General features: G+C 43.4%; 1 protein-coding gene across 1 annotated transcript in view; it reads left to right on the plus strand.

Annotated features, from left to right (window-relative positions):
• The window catches only part of GLRA1 (glycine receptor alpha 1), a 186,854-nt gene that overhangs the window by 97,658 nt on the left and 76,200 nt on the right, over nucleotides 1-12,996 (plus strand). The gene's annotated exons all lie outside the window — the stretch shown is intronic.

Below are 12,996 nucleotides of genomic sequence, written 5' to 3' on the forward strand. Positions count from 1 at the left end.
CATTGTGGTGTAACCATGTTTCATGAACAGTAACTAGTCATTCCAAAACCTTGGCACCAGCTCACTGAAAACGCAGTAAAATCAACTTGGAAGTATCTACTCAACATCGTTTCTTGTCAGCATTCAAACATTTGGGCACACTTGGCTGACAACTTCTGCATACCTAGCTGCTCGTGGATAATACGCCCAACACATTCCCTGGATATCTGTAGTGTCTCAGCAATTGTTTTAGCTGATATTTGCTGATCTGCCAAAATCAGGTCATGGACATAGTTAACAATTTCAAGAGTTGACGTTGTTTGAGGCCTCCCAGACCTTACTGCATCATCAGTCCCAAGAATTCCATGCTGAAAGTTTGCATACCAGTTCTTCACTGTGGAGTATGATGGGCATTTGTCACTCAAAGTTTGTATCATACATTCATGGATTTCCTTTGTCGTTTTCTTCTGCAGGAATAGGAAATTTGTGACGGCTCAGAGTTCTACACTTGAAAACTCCATACTTTTTGTTGACATGCTTCAATCAATTACTTGAAATATTGTCAAAACATAGCATTATGATTCTGAAAATTGGCACCTTGCAAAATCAAATAACATTCTTTTCGGCTACAGTGGCAAAATAACGCTCAGAATTTAGGAAGTTGGTTGGGTTGAGAACTTTTCAGCACCCCCTTATAATACATGTACATCTAGGTACACTTAAGGTTACTATATCACAACCAGGACGAAAGAAGTCATCATGCCGCTATATCGCGCAATGGTGCGCCCGCACCTGGAGTACTGTGTGCAGTACTGGGCGCCGTACCACAAGAAGGACATGGCAGTACTCGAGGGAGTGCAGAGGAGGGCGACTAAACTGATAAAAGGTATGGAAAATTTTTCATACGCTGACAGGTTAAAAATGCTGGGTCTGTTCTCCCTGGAGAAGAGGAGACTTAGAGGGGACATGATAGAAACCTTCAAAATCCTAAAGGGCATAGAGAAAGTAAATAAGGACAGATTCTTCAAACTGTGGGGGGCCACAAACACTAGGGGTCACTCGAAGAAATTGAAAGGGGACAGGTTTAGAACAAATGCTAGGAAGTTCTTTTTTACCCAGAGGGTGGTGGACACATGGAACGCACTTCCGGAGGAGGTGATAGGCCAGAACTCTGTACAAGGGTTCAAGGAGGGTTTGGATAGGTTCCTGGAGGATAAGGGGATAGAGGGGTACAGATAGAACTTGAGGTAGGTTGTAGAGGTGTTCAGAAACCACTTCACAGGTCGTGGACCTGATGGGCCGCCGCGGGTGCGGACCGCTGGGCGAGATGGACCTCTGGTCTGACCCAGTGGAGGCAACTTCTTATGTTCTTATGTTCTTATATGGCTGCAGAAAAAGGAGGATGGACTGAGACATCTGGGTTTTGAGACATTTATTGAATTTTCTGTACCGTTCTTCCAGGGATGCTCAGAATGGTTTTATATGAATTTATTCAGATACTCAAGCATTTTCCCCTATCTGTCCTGGCAGGCTCACAATCTATTTAATGTACCTTGGGCAATGGGGGGATTAAGTGACTTGCCCAGGGTCACAAGGAGCTATGTGGATTTGAACCCACAACCTCATGGTGCTGAGGCTGTAGCTTTAACCACTGCGCCACACTCTCCCCTGGAATTAAAACCTGGATGTCTCAATCAGTCCTCCATTTTCTGGAGCCATATGGTAACCCTAGATACACTAGCATTCTACATAAAGTAACGTAAACACCTACTTTCCCTTATTAATATGGTTCCAATAGGCACCTTCTAGGCATCTAAAAGTAGGCACTAGAGAATGACATGGGGACAAATTTGTTCCCCTTTCCCATGGGATCTTTCTCCATCCCCGTCCTGTCCTCGCGATTTGTGTCCCTGTCCCTACCCCATCCCTCTGTCCTCGTCTGCACAAGCCTTAAATACCTTAGAATCATAAGTGTTGGCAGATTTATTCAGGGTGCCTGGCCCAAAAGAAGTCAAACTTGAGCTTACTACAGGCCGGTGAGCCTGACTTCAATTATAGGGAAGATGGTGGAAGCTATGATAAAGGACGGCATTTGCGAGCACATTGAGAGAAATGGCCTACTGAGAACAAGCCAGCACGGTTTCTCTAAGGGAAGGTCGTGCCTAACAAACCTTCTGTACTTCTTTGAGGGAATAAGCAGTCGGGTGGACATTGGGGAACCCATCGACATCATTTACCTCGATTTTCAAAAGGCTTTTGACAAGGTACCACATGAAAGGCTGCTTAGGAAACTGTGGAACCACGGGGTGGGAGGGGATGTGCACAGATGGATCGAGCACTGGTTGTCGGGTAGACTGCAGAGGGTCGGAGTAAAGGGCCAATATTCTGACTGGCGGGGAGTCACGAGCGGTGTGCCGCAGGGATCGGTGCTGGGGCCGTTACTCTTCAACATATTTATCAATGACCTGGAAAAGGAGGCAAAGTGCGAGGTTATAAAATTTGCAGACGATACCAAACTGTGCGGTAGAGTTAGCTCCAGGGAGGAGTGTGAGGACCTGCAAAGGGATCTAGACAAGCTGGAAGACTGGGCAAACAAATGGCAAATGCGCTTTAATGTGGAAAAATGCAAGGTTATGCATATAGGGAAAAAGAACCCGTTGTTCAGCTACAAATTGGGGGGGGCATTGTTGGGAGAAAGCAATCTTGAGAGAGACTTGGGTGTGCTGGTGGATACATCACTGAAGCCATCTGCACAGTGCGCGGCGGCCTCAAAAAAAGCCAACAGAATGCTGGGCATCATAAAGAGGGGCATAACTACCAGGACGCGGGAAGTCATCATGCCACTGTACTGAGCGATGGTGCGTCCGCATCTGGAATACTGCGTTCAATATTGGTCGCCGTACCTCAAGAAGGACATGGAGGTACTTGAGAGAGTCCAAAGGAGAGCAACGAAACTGGTAAGAGGGCTAGAACACTACCCATATGCTGAGAGGTTGGATAGGCTGGGGCTCTTCTCCCTGGAAAAAAGGAGGCTCAGGGGTGATATGATAGAGACCTTCAAGATCATGAGGGGCATAGAGAAGGTGGATAGGGACAGATTCTTCAGGCTGAAGGGGACAACATGTACGAGGGGGCATTCGGAGAAACTGAAGGGAGATAGGTTCAAAACGAATGCAAGGAAGTTTTTTTTCACCCAGAGGGTCGTGGACACTTGGAATGCGCTACCGGAGGAAGTGATCAGGCAGAGTACGGTACAGGGATTCAAACAGAGACTGGATGGATTCCTGAGGGATAAAGGGATCGTGGGATACTGAGAAAGCTAACCAGAAAATAAATGTAGAAACCCAACCAGGTCGTGCAGGTGCAAGACCGGAGGGCTAGGACTTTGATAGGAAGATAGGACTCAATTAGGAAACCAAGGAGGCATGGGGGCACCTTCTGGTGATTTAGACAGGTCGTGACCTGTTTGGGCCGCCGCGGGAGCGGACTGCTGGGCAGGATGGACCTATGGTCTGACCCAGCAGAGGCACTGCTTATGTTCTTATGTACTAGTAAACCTTTTTTTATATTGGACCAGCTCATTGGAATTTACTGCTGAATGGCTTTCATGATGGCCTATCTTATTGTGCTTTTCGAAAATTATTGAAGTCAATTTTATTCCAACAGTATTATGGAACCAGTACCTATTGAGTGTTAAGGATTATGGCTGCTTGTGAAGAAGTATTTGTTACTTCGTTTTGAAACTGTCTTATTTCGTATTTCCATTACCTGTGAAAAACGTAGCAACTTAAAAATTACCGGTCTGGGACCTTTAAAGCTGTTATTCCTCCTTACTGGGACTCTGTGAGCTCTTTCGAATTCTAACAGCTGTGTAAAAATTTTAATGAGATTGTTTTCAGTATTAAGTTCTCTAAAAACTTTATAAGATCTGACCCTTCTGCATTCTCCGGGATACCAATCACTCGTACAGTGATGCACCTGGGCAGAAAAAACAAGGAACATGAATATAAAATGTTAGGTGTAGCATTGGGCAAGAGCGAACAAGAGAGGGACCTTGGGGTACTGATAGACAGGACTCTGAGGCCGTTAGCTCAATGCGCAACGGTGGCAAAGAAAGCAAACAGGATGTTGGGCTTGATAAAGAAGGGAATCACGAGTAGATCGGCGGACATCATAATGCCGCTTTACAGAGCAATGGTCAGACCACACTTGGAATACTGTATCCAACACTGGTCTCCCTACCTAAAGAAGGATATAACACTTCTGGAGAGGGTGCAGAGGCGAGCCACGAAGCTAGTAAAAGGTATGGAGAATTTGAGCTACAAAGAACGCCTCGGAAACCTGGGATTGTTCACCCTCGAGAAGAGAAGACTGCGAGGGGATATGATAGAGACTTTTAAAATACTAAAAGAATTCAACAAAATAGAACAAAAAACATCTTTATTCACACTGTCAAATGTGACTCAGACAAGAGGTCATGGACTGAAACTGAGGGGCAACAGGCCCAGAACAAATGTCAGGAACGTCTGTTTCACGCAGAGAGTGGTGAACGCTTGGAATGCTCTCACGGAGGAGGTTGTGACGGAGACTACCATTCTAGGATTCAAGGGCAAATTGGATGCACACCTTCTTGCAAATCACATTGAGGGATACGGGTAAACAAGGCCTTCATCAGGGAACACCTAGCTTAGCCTCCGCGTGTGCGGGTCGCCGGACTAGATGGACCTAAGGTCTGATCCGGTGAAGGCATTGCTTATGTTCTTTGTTCCCTGTTGCTCAAATCTTCCAGATTGATTGTTTAATGTAATAATTGTATAGTGAATAGTGTGTTTTGTGCAGTTTTTCTGATTTACCATTTGTATTGCACTATTGAAGTTTGAAAATCAATAGAGATTAAAAAAAAAAAAAGAAACTCTCATTTTTTAATGCAATGGTAATTTTTCCTTGTGCAGCATTGTAAACTGCTAAATACATTTGTCATGGCAGTATGTCAAGGAAAATAAAACCAATCCAATCTTTTTTAAGGCCCAAATCTCAAAAAAAACAGCTGATCTCCAAAATTTAGGTTCCTAAGATTAGTACCAAAATTTGTCTTCCATTTTAAGTCAAACTAAGGACCTTAACAGTTTGATCTTAGAGGGTCAATTTTCAAAGGATTTAAGGGGGAATTCATCAAATAGCCCTGCTGTGTTAGTGTGTGCTAATTGCATTAGTGCACGCTAAACGCTAAAGATGCCCTTAAGAATATAATGGGCATCTTTAGCATTTAGAATGTGCTAATTGTTAGCATGCGCTAATGTAGTAGCACCCTTAGGCTTCTAACTTTGAATTATGCCCCTAAATTGACCTCTTTGAAAATGTACCAGGGTTAACTTTCTAAATTTATTCTCAAAATTTCACTAAACTCCTAAACTTTGGAGCCAAAACCATTGGTGGCAATAAGGGCAGATTTAGGGTGAAGAATTAAAAGAACCTCATACTGGTTTTCAGCACTATGCACCTAAATTAGTCTCTTAATTCAGAGAAAAAGGGACACATTAAATTGCTGAGAAATCTAAGAGAACATAAGAATAGCTTTACTGGGTCAGACTAATGGTCCATCAAGCCCAGTAGCCCGTTCTCACAGTGGCGAATCCAGGTCACTAGTACCTGGCCAAAACCCATGGAGTAGCAACATTCCATGCTACCGATCCAGGGCAAGCAGAGGCTTCTCCCATGTCTTAATAACAGGCTATGGACTTTTCCTCCAGGAATTTGTCCAAACCTTTCTTAAAACCAGGTACGCAACCCACTTTTACCACAACCTCTGGCAATGCGTTGCAGAGCTTAATTATCCTCTGAGTGAAAAAATATGTCCTCCTATTGGTTTTAAAAGTATTTCCCTGTACCTTCATCGAGTGTCCCCTAGTCTTTGTAATTTTTGACAGAGTGAAAAATCGATCCACTTGTACCCGTTCTACTCCACTCAGGATTTTGTAGACTTCAATCATATCTCCCCTCGGCTGTCTCTTTTCCATGCTGAAGAGCCCTAACCTTTTTAGTTTTTCCTCATACAAGAGGAGTTTCATCTCCTTTATCATCTTGGTCACTCTTTTTTTGAACCTTTTCTAGTGCCGCTATATCTTTCTTGAGATAAGGAGACCAGGATTGAACGCAATACTCCAGGTGAGGTCGCACCATATATGACATCAGATACAACAAATATGGATCATCTAGTCTAACCAGTTGAGAATGATTCTTTTATGGGGTAGATGCGTGTACGAATTCCCATATGCAACTCAATACCAACTCTTCCTTCCCCCTTTCTTTTACCCGATCTCTTAATGCTTTTCCTTAGCTGTCCCAAGCATTCCCCAAATCACTTACATCAATGTCTCCACTGATATGCTATTTTAGGCTTTATCATCTTCAGCTTTGATTCTCGGAAGATGAAGGTTAGCCAGTATCCTTTCTTTGTCTTAATACAGCCTATTGCAACGATCCGAAGAGCCGCCACGGTTAGTGAGGCTTTGTCCGAGACTAAAAACATCAGCCTCCCCATGATCATTGAATTTTGAGTGTGAACAAAATAAAATTGAATGTCAGCATGGTGTCCCTAGCCTTCTTGGAAGCCTCATAACTTTTATGCCACTGTTGTTTAGGGCTTTGGAAATTGCCTTCAAGCAGTTATGCAAGATGACTGGCAGCCAGGAGATGCCCTTGCAGTGTGGACAAGCTGGTTCTATCATTACTTACTGTGTGATATCAAGAAGCCCAACAATATCATCTTGCCTTTTTCTTGGATGTATTGCTTCCTCTTTCAGTAGTCACAGCTCTCTGCTTTACACTTTTTTCCCAAATTGATTAATTGAATAGGAAAAGTATGAATCTGATCGAGAACAAGGTACAACAACAAATGAAAAACAAAAGAACCTCCACTAATGCCTCCACGGGCAAACCAAAGCGGAGATGGTACCCTCCCCTAACCTTCTGTTTCCTTACCCACCCTTTCATTTATTTTTATATTGTATTTAATCCATTTTTTTTCTTTCTTCCCTCATTTTCTTTAGTGTTTTTATGTCATAATTGTCTTTTATCCCCCGTTTGTTGAAAAAAAATTTTATTTTTTATTTTACCTACTTTTAATTTTGTAAATCGCATTGGATTTGGATACTGCGATTATATCAAATACCATAATAAACTTGAAACTTGAGATGACAAAGGAAGCAGATGTGATCACAGGTCCAAATGGCAAAGGCTTTATTGTCTGACCCGACGTGACTGTGTTTCGGCACTATGCCTGCAACAGGGGGCATCAGTCCGAAAAGGTCTGTGTATAACACTCATGTAAAAGTGAGCGATTTAGGCGTCCTATTACTAAGGCGCGCTATTGCATCTTAGCGTGCGCTAAATGCTAACGCATCCATTATATCCTAAAAATTAGCTCGCGCTAAGATGCACTAGCGCCTTAGTAAAAGGACCCCTGAGTGTTTAAAAATAAACAAAGTCACCTTTGTTGACTATTTTGCAAAGACCTTTTCAGACTTATGACTTTTACCATCCGACTTATGACCCCCGATGCAGGCATTGTGCCAAAATACAGTCGTATCGGGTCAGTCAGTAAAGTCTTTGCCATTTTGGACCTATGTCACATCTACACTTTGGTTTGTCCTAAGAACAAGATGCTGCATGCAGATATTGATTTCTGGAACAACACCATAAACTTACATAATATGAGAAGCACAGTGTTTTGCAGTCAGGGCCCTCGGGGGATTCATCCCACCCCTTAAAGGCACCGCTTAAAGGGCACTGCTTTGAATTTTATTGGTTGAACAAGCAACAGACATATGCTGCTCAACCAATCAAAATCAGATCATTACTGTCAGAGCTTTTGGAGTGGGGGGCGGTTTAAGAACATAAGAATTGCTACTGCTGGGTCAGACCAGTGGTCCATCGTGCCCAACAGTCCGCTCCCGCGGCGGCCCTTAGGTCAAAGACCAGCGCCCTATCTGAGACCAGCCCTGTTCAGCAGTAACTTGTCTAACTTTGTCTTGAATCCTTGGAGGGTGTTTTCCTCTATAACAAACTCCGGAAGAGCGTTCCAGTTTTCCACCACTCTCTGGGTGAAGAAAAACTTCCTTTCGTTTGTACGGAATCGATCCCCTTTTAACTTTAGAGAGTGCCCTCTCGTTCTCCTTACCTTGGAGAGGATGAACAACCTGTCTTTATCTACTTTGTCTTGAATCCCTGGAGGGTGTTTCCCCCTATGACAGACTTCGGAAGAGCATTCCAGTTTTCTACCACTCTCTGGGTGAAGAGAACTTCCTTACGTTTGTACGGAATCTATCCCCTTTAAACTTTAGAGAGTGCCCTCTCGTTCTTCCTACCTTGGAGAGGGTGAACAACCTGTCCTTATCTACTAAGTCTATCCCCTTCAGTACCTTGAATGTTTCGATTATGTCCCCTCTCAGTCTCCTCTTTTCAAGGGAGAAGAGGCCCAGTTTCTCTAACCTCTCATTGTACGGCAACTCCCCAGCCCAAAAGCCCTACTTTTTTGTTTGTTTACTTGTTGCTTGATACAGTTTGACTGGTTGAGCAGGCTGCCTACTCAATAAATCAGACAGCTTCAAGCATAAAGTTAAACAAAAAAAAAATTTTAAAGCAGGGCTGTAGAGCTGGGGATTCACTGAATCCCCTGAAAGCCCTCACTGCTCGCCACTGGAGAAGTGATACCATAAATTCTGATGTACAAGAGATATCTTATGTGATTTCCATAGAAGATCCGGAAAATCCAAAATATCACTGTATTTCAGAAGAGTAAAAGGGAAGCAGTGAATCTCAAGAGAGGATCTGAAGAGGGAGGCAGGGGTCTTGAGAAGTAGAAACCCCAGCAAAATTAAAAGGATGCGACATTTTTCAAACCATCTTGACTGCGCCTGATCGTGGAGATGCCACCTGATTTGTTTAACAAGATTTATAGATAAGCAACCTGCAAAATCATCTTCGTGTGAAAACAAATTTCAGATTTCCCTGATCCTCTTGATCTTCCAGATAACAAGTAATGACAGATTTTAAGACTAAAGCCCAGTAAAGCTCTGGGTTTCACTGCTTAAATTATTACTCAGGACTCGTCACATTTTATTACATTAAAATCTTGTCTGCCACGGCAGTTATTCTGCTGTTCAGCTCATTCCTTATCTCCTGTATATTGTTTTTGTTTAATCACACGGTATAGATGAGAAGATTGCCCCCAGGCAACTCCCTCATATACTGTATACTCCGTATATAAGCTTAAGATCAGTGCTTTAAAGCAGTAATGCTGCTTGCTTTGCTTTTCTCTTTTGACCCTCCTGTCTCCTGCTGTGGTCCCACAGCCTATTATAAAGGAGGTCCTATTCACCCCCCCCATTCTTTCTAGATACTTACCCAAACTAAACTGAAAAGAAACAGCAGTAATTCATTATTCCTACAATGTCCTTCAGAAACACATGCTAGCACTGTTACAATAAGGAAACTCAAGACAGGGACCTTCCTAGTACTGTTCCTAAAGGGATACAATCAACGTGGTTTACATTTATTATAAGCAAGTCCTTTCTCTAATCTAATCTAATCTAATCCTTAGGTTTGTATACCGCATCATCTCCATGTTCGTAGAGCTCGACGCGGTTTACAGTAGGAGAAATAGGAAGGAACTACAACAGAGGGTTAGAGGTAGAAGTGTGAAGAAAATTTAGAGGACTTGGGATGTCAAGATAAAGAGTTTCCTTGATTTCTAAATTGGAGGGAGACTTACATTTTTTGAGAAAAGCCAGGTTTTCAGATGTTTGCGGAAAACTTGGAGAGAGCTCAAGTTCCGAAGAGGGGAGGTAAGGTTGTTCCAGAGCTCAGTGATTTTGAAGTGGAGGGAGGTCCCTAGCTTTCCTGTGTGGGAAATGCCTTTTAGCGAGGGGAAGGATAGTTTTAATTTGTGGGAGGATCTGGTGGTATTAGGGTTTGAGGAATTCCAAGAAAGAGGGATAAAGGGAGGGAGGATAACGTGTAGGATTTTGAAAGTTAAACAGTGGGCTCATAATCCACTTAGCAATGACTTATATATGAGCAGGAGTTGAAAAGTTCTTAGCCCAACCATCCAACTTCTTAAATTCTGAGCGTTATCTTATTTCGTTAAGTTCCAATTTGTAGAAACAAAATTCTGTTTTTTGACACTGTTTCAGACCATTGATTGAACCATAACCACGTCGGTCTCTTCTTTGTTGGGCTGAGAACCTTTCAGCACCCCCTTGTAGTGTGATGACTTTCAGTCTCTGGTAAATAAAGCTGAGATTGTGATGTCATAATGCCTCATTCCACCAATAAGAGCCAACCTCTTCAGTGATGTCACAGTGGATTGATTGCCCTATACTTGGCTCACTTTTATTACATATGAGGAGGTGCTGAAAAGTTCTCAGCCCAACCAACCAACTTCCTAAATTCTGAGCGTTATTTTGCCACTGGAGCTGAAAAGAGTGTTATCTTATTTTGTTAAGTGCCAATATGCAGAAACAAAATTCTATGATTTGACATTGTTTCAGATCATTGATTGAATCATATCCACATCATTCTCTTCTTGGTTGGCCTGAGAACCTTTCAGCACCCCCTCGTAGAAAAAATGCCTAACTCAAAATATGGATGTACAAGTCTGTATGTCACATAGAGACAACCATTTCTCAGGTATTTTAGGACAGTATCTGCTGACATATGGACATCCAAGGGCTAGAGATGATCACCATGAACATCTATTTTACAAACTGAAAGGACTAAATTATGAATGGTGGGGGAGGGGGGACAAGGGACATGGATGTCTTTGTGACAGCACCAGGGGACCCAGGTTCAAATCCCATTTCAGCTTTTATTATTTTTTGTTTAAATTGTGAGCTGCCAAGGGACAGAAAAATACCTAGGGGCCTGCTTTGAACTGGTTTTTCAGTGCTTTGGAAATGTCTTTTGGTTTGAGTTACTTTCTAGAGCTCTGGTTCTACTTCAGTTCTTATTTTCTGGGCATCATAATGGTCCAGTGCTCCCATAGGAGCCGGTGCTGTGGGTATGTGAGCAATATTGAGCAAACTCTTTAACCAAGTTCGATGAGGGGCAATTTGTTTTTAATACCCCCAATCATTTTGAAAAGTTGGCTCTTAGGAGCAACAACTGGGACGGAGAATCCCTCTATGTCACTAAGGTAGATTATGACCTGTGCCTGATGTGACCGGTTTATTATTGGGTTTCTTAATCCTCTGTGGCAGGGGTAGTGGTAAATTGATTGGGAATTATATAGCCCTTATAATGATTCAAAATGTTATGTGATCGTGGCACTGAGGTACCCCCTCTTCAAACCCAGCATGCACCCAAAAAGAGAGAGAAAAAGCCTCAGACTAATGTAGCAGTATAGAACCAAAAGGTTCAAATCAAAACTGCTTTTGATACTTTTACTGGCAAAAAAAAACTCCCTCACAGAACAGCTCAGGTTTAGAAAAGGGCAAAGTCACCCGGAGGCATGTCCTGCAAGCTCTTTGAAACTGCAGTCAATTCATATTTGAATTTTATAGTTGAGAGTTAGAGGCAGATGGGACAAGCTCTAAGCCTCCAGATGGTCAGCCGTAGGATCAAGGCACAACAAATATTGCATAAATGAAAATCATGCTGATTGGTTGTTATGAGTATAAACAGGTGCACTACGATAAGGAACACCAATGAGCAGGATTACCAGAGTGTACATTTATTGAGGATTATCATTCATCTTTATTGGGTTGCTTATAGAGAATAATAAGCCTGGGGTGAATGTCTGAAGAGTAGGGTGGGAGCGATTCTAGGAGTAAAAATGTGCTCAAGGCCTACAGACTATGCGGTCATTTTACTAAGCTGAACTACAAAGTGGCCTGCGCTGTTTTGAACACGTGGGTTTCCCACACGCTGAGGGCACTTTATAGCATGGATCTAAAATGGACAATATTGTCTTTTTCTTATTAATGGCCACATGGAAATAACAAATTTAGGGCCTCTTTTACAAAGCTGTGGTAGCAGTTTCCCCCGCGGCAAATGCAACCCAGCCCATTTGATTCCTATGGGCCAAGCAAGAATGGCTACCGCTTTGTAAAAGGAACCCTTTGTGGATGGCCATTAGCGCATGAGCCCTCAACACCACCTATTTAGTCAATGTTAAGGGCTCCTGCCAGTGGCGTAGCCGGGGTGAGCAACGCCTGGGGCGATGGTGCCCCTCGCCCGCCCTCTTCCATGCCCCCCCCCTGCCATGCGCATGCACAACCCTTCCCCGTATCTTTTTATCTTCGGCGCGATCTCTCTGACATCACTTCCTAGGCGTGGGTCCCGAAAGTGACATCAGAGAAAGCACCGAAGTGGACGCGCGCGGCAAGTTCGTGGCTGCTCACGCTGAAGTTGGGAAAGGGAGTGGCAGGGGGGAGGAGTGGGAAGGGGGCAGAGAGCAGGACAGGTGCCAGCGCCCTGAGGAAGACCAAACCCAGGACAGACACCACCCCCTACATCCCCCTTACTACGACACTGGCTCCTACGCTACTCAGTGTGTGCCAATGCCCACGTGCTCACCGATGAGTAGAGGTCACACCTACCCTCCACCCCAAAACACACACCCCATACAAAAATATAAAATGTTTGTTTAAGCGCATGGGAAGTGCACACCAAGCTCGCTGTTAGGGCACGGCTCCTGAGCATGTGCCACTAGCACTATTTTTAAGCCCGGGCAAGCATGTGTTAGTACTTTCTGCCGCTAAATGAAAGGGCCCCTATATGTACCACTTTAATCCCTAAACTCCTTTTTTGATAGGTAAAGCAGACCCAAAAAGAGACATCCCAACCCATTTCTAAGAACCAGAAATATTCGTAAATCTTAAGCTATTTTTTTTCTCAATCAAAAAATCCTATTATTTTTACCCTGTATAAATGCTGCCCCAGAGTTATAAGTGTACAGGACCTGAGTACAGAGTTTGGACTAAAGATAATCGCTAGTCTTTTGTTTATTCAAAGGCA

This window comes from Geotrypetes seraphini, chromosome 18, assembly GCF_902459505.1.
Source record: "Geotrypetes seraphini chromosome 18, aGeoSer1.1, whole genome shotgun sequence".
NCBI classification, from domain to species: Eukaryota; Metazoa; Chordata; class Amphibia; order Gymnophiona; family Dermophiidae; genus Geotrypetes; species Geotrypetes seraphini.